Source organism: Vicugna pacos, chromosome 9 (assembly GCF_048564905.1).
Source record: "Vicugna pacos chromosome 9, VicPac4, whole genome shotgun sequence".
NCBI lineage: Eukaryota > Metazoa > Chordata > Mammalia > Artiodactyla > Camelidae > Vicugna > Vicugna pacos.
In genome coordinates, this window is record NC_132995.1 from 61,962,777 (window position 1) to 61,966,869 (window position 4,093).

General features: G+C 41.5%; 1 long non-coding RNA gene across 1 annotated transcript; it reads left to right on the forward strand.

Annotated features, from left to right (window-relative positions):
• Positions 1-2,549: 2,549 nt before the first annotated feature.
• LOC140698519 (uncharacterized) lies at positions 2,550-2,970 on the forward strand. The gene is made up of 2 exons (XR_012076330.1): positions 2,550-2,630; positions 2,767-2,970. It is a non-coding gene; the product is annotated as an uncharacterized lncRNA (long non-coding RNA).
• Positions 2,971-4,093: the final 1,123 nt, after the last annotated feature.

Below are 4,093 nucleotides of genomic sequence, written 5' to 3' on the forward strand. Positions count from 1 at the left end.
CTTGTTTAGGTCTTCTGCCCATTTTTGGATTGAGTTGTTTGTTTTTTTCTTATTAAGTCGTATGAGCTGCTTATATATTCTGGAGATCAAGCCTTTGTTGGTTTCATTTGCAAAAATTTTCTCCCATACCGTAGGTTGTCGTTTTGTTTTACTTATGGTTTCCTTTGCTGTGCAGAAGCTTGTAAGTTTAATTAGGTCCCATTTGTTTATTCTTGCTTTTATTTCTATTGCTTGGGTAGACTGCCCTACTAATTTCTTATTTCTTTACCTCCAACTCCCACAGTTCTCTGTTGATCTTACACGTGGATTGTTTAATGTAACACCAGTCACTGTTCTCTCCCTCCATAGAAGTGGAAACTGCAACTGCAGAAAAGAACTGCTTCTGCTTCCCCAGCACTGATCTCTTTTTTCTAAGGTACCCATGGCTGGGTGATGCTGTTGCCCTTTCTTCTTCTACCTTCGCTCCATGATTAAGCTCAGCATGAAAGAAGCCAACTTCCTCTCCTGGGAGAGGTACTAGATTCCAGGCTCCGGGCACCTAAGTCTGGGAAAGATTTGTCCACCTCAATTGTTAAGCTCTTCTGTCTTCTTATCTCAGGTTCAGTACATCAGATCCCAAAGCGCATGAACCTGAATCTGTTACTTCTACACTCAAAGCACTCAAAAATTTTCCATCACATGCAAATTAAAGACGAAATGCCTTTGGCCTGTACTCAAGACCATACAAAAGCGAAGCCTTACCTATCAAGGCAGCCGTTCCACTACTTTCTGATCTGAAGCATAGACTCCATCAAGTGCTCACAACTTCTCATAACTTCCTTCCTCTTTTCTTTTGATGATACCACCTGAAGTACCCCTCCTCTCCTTTGTGCTTATTTGAATTTTTGACAGACCTGGATTAATTGCTATCTCCTCCAAAAAGTTTTCCTGGGTGCCTAATCTACAGTGATTTCTCTTTTAATCCCCTAGTATTTACCTGTGCACCTATCCCAATTTTTATGTCCTGATCATTGCATAAGCACTGGAAAAACAGCCCAATGTGCAGGAGCAGAGAGAGAGGTAAGAGCTTGGCATGTCTGGGGACTGGCAGACAGTGGTCACATGGGACTGCAGCCCTTATGTGGGTTATATTTATAAAACAGTTTCTAGACCTCTCTTCCCATTTAACTATTTCTCGTGATGTCATCACTGGTCACATATCATTAATTTATTCATAAAAATTAATTAAAATCTCATGTGTAAATAAAAGCTTTCCTTATTCCTGATGTCTTTTTTCCTTTCCTCTGTCTGCCCTCCCACTGCCCGTGAAGAGATAATTACAGCACTTTGTAGCTCTGATCGTGCTTACACAGTGCATTTTATTTTACCCATTTTGTACGTGTGTGCCTCCCTAACTGGATTATGACCTCCTAGAGGGAAGAGACTACTATTTTTCTCTTTAAATCCCCAGATCTTAGATGTCTTGCAGATAACAAGTGCTTAGCAAATATCTGTTGCACTACCAAATTAATGTTAATACAAGGGAGATAAATGCCGTTACAGTGAAATCTGCCTGAGAGAGTCATTGCTGTTATGGACAAAGCTACTCATTTGTGATACTTGTGGCACTGGAGATGTGAGTTTTTGAAACACATGCTATAGCAACCACATTTCCTTACCTTCTGCTCAGAGTTTGCCCTGATTCTCTCAAGGAAGGACAGAAGACTTTCTTTCCAGCCCAGTGGGAGTCACAGAAGATAACACACTCCCTGGAGATACCCAGGAGGCCACATTAGTGGGGACATATGGATATTTACTTGACATCATGGGTCTCCACTGATACCATTTCTTGCTCTTAAATTGTAAGAAAATGGCTTTATTCCTTTGATAACTATGTAAGTTTAAAAAGCTAAAGCTCTAATCTGTTCTTAGAAACAATAATTAGTATGTATATGTAAACTTAAAAAAAAAAAAAAGAAAAAGGAAAAGAAAATGCCTCCAGGATCTTGATGGCTCAAAATCTCTTGTTCCAGGCTCCTTGATTTCATCAGCGTGATGACCTATGACTTCCATAGTGGCTGGGACACATGTACAGGACACAGTAGTCCCCTACACGCAAGATCCAAGGATCAAGGTGACATGAACTATCTCAATTGTATAAGAAAGAAAAGACTCAAGTCATATGCAGAGGGGAGATGGGAAGGGATTGGGGAGAGCCTTGGTTGTTGGGAAAGGGGCTTTCTCTTTAGGGGACAACTAGCTAGACTTTGTTAATCATACGGAACAGACGCTGGTGAGGAATAATGACTGTGTTGCCTTCTTTAGGAATACGCCATGAAGTACTGGAGAGACAATGGGGTCCCTTCGGGGAAGCTCTCATGGGGTTCCCCTCCTATGGGAGGACTTTCCGGCTCAGCACTTCTGACACTAGAGTCCGTGCCCCAGTCTCTGGGGCAGGGTCATCTGGTCTTTACACGTGTGAGGCTGGCTTCTGGGCTTACTATGAGGTAAGCAGTGTGGCCAGTTCAGGCTAAAATACACTGTGGAAACTCTTCCAGTCTCCAAGTCATCTTGCTACCCTTATACTCCTGAGATCCTATATCCTGGCTCTCACAGCTCTGACAGCTCTGAGCACAGCAGCCTGGGGAAAGGCAAGTTGATGGCTACGAAACATTTTTCACTTAAAAAAAGATCAATCTGAATTTCCTTTTTGGATTTTGAAGTGTATGGCATCAACTTTCCTACAGCCCAAAGCAATACTGAATTCTATTACTTTCATGTAAATAGATGGAGAAAGATTTCAACAGACTAGCCTGAGGATGATAAATAATTTGATCTCCTTTCCAACCTGAATTGATTGAATTTACTCAAATTCTACGCTGAAAATACGAAGAATGATTAGCAGTATTTGCCAAAGATGTGTTTGGGGAAGAATGACCTCAGCAGGCTTACCATTTCTCAACTAAGCTCTCAGTAAAGAATTAGAATTTCGCTTGTTTGTACCTGGGTTCATAGAAATTTGTGTCTTCATTTTATGAAACAAAATCACTTTCGAGAGAAATACGTGAAATTTATGTAGATATTCCACAATGTCCCCTTTTTCCTCCTTCTCCCATTTCTTATATTTCTCCTATTAATTCCTTTCTCCTCCACTTCCTGATAATCTGTGACATGCTTAATGTTGCCTACTTCAGTCCCCCAATAGGTCTGCACATTCTTAAATGAAGACCAAAACATCTCACATGCGTATAAAAAAAAAACTGAGTGGGTTGGCTATGACAACATTAAGAGGTATGAATATGAGGTATAAACAGTGTAAAAAAAATACAATTCTAGCTTTGAAGCCTAAGTTCATCAGGAGCCCATTTTACTAGATTTGTTGTTTCACGGTTTTACATATACAGAAAAGAGGGGTTTTACATATGCACAAAGGACCAGGCCAGTGTCTAGATAGGTACTTTGAGTGTGGCTGCTATGAATTCTGGCATGTACACACCTAGAGTAACTTGCCAGTCTTCAGAACATCATGCAAACTGTGTTGGGGGAGAAGATTCAATCCAAAGCCTCCCTGGGGAGTCCTTCTCTCCTTCAGTCCAGGCCAAAGGAGCCAGTAGATGAGTTTATTTTGACTCCTGCTGTATCCCCAGTGCTTCCCACTCTGCCTGACACATAATAGAAACTCAATATGTATGATGATTGACAGACTTAATAGATGATGTAATGGGAAAGAGGGGGTGTGATTCTGTAAGATTTACATGAATCTGCAAAAGGCAATCAAATCAGGGCCTTCCCACTCTGCACCAGGGAACTCAGACACTTGGAAGAACTCCTAAAATATAAATGTTAACTCTGCCTTTAAGTATCCTCTGAACTTGCCTAGCAAGTTCAAATACAAGCCCAAGCAAGCCATCCAAATCCTTGATACATATAGACCAACAGACTCCTATTACCAGGGCTATTGGTAGAATACATGAAACTGGTGTCTGGGAATTAGCGCAGGACGGCAAGGACCCACCAGTATGCCAGCAAAGTGGAGCTACCCCATTGAACACTCAGTAGGGACCCCCAGACCCATCTGCATGTGTGTATGACAAAGCAGCACATGGAGAGAGAG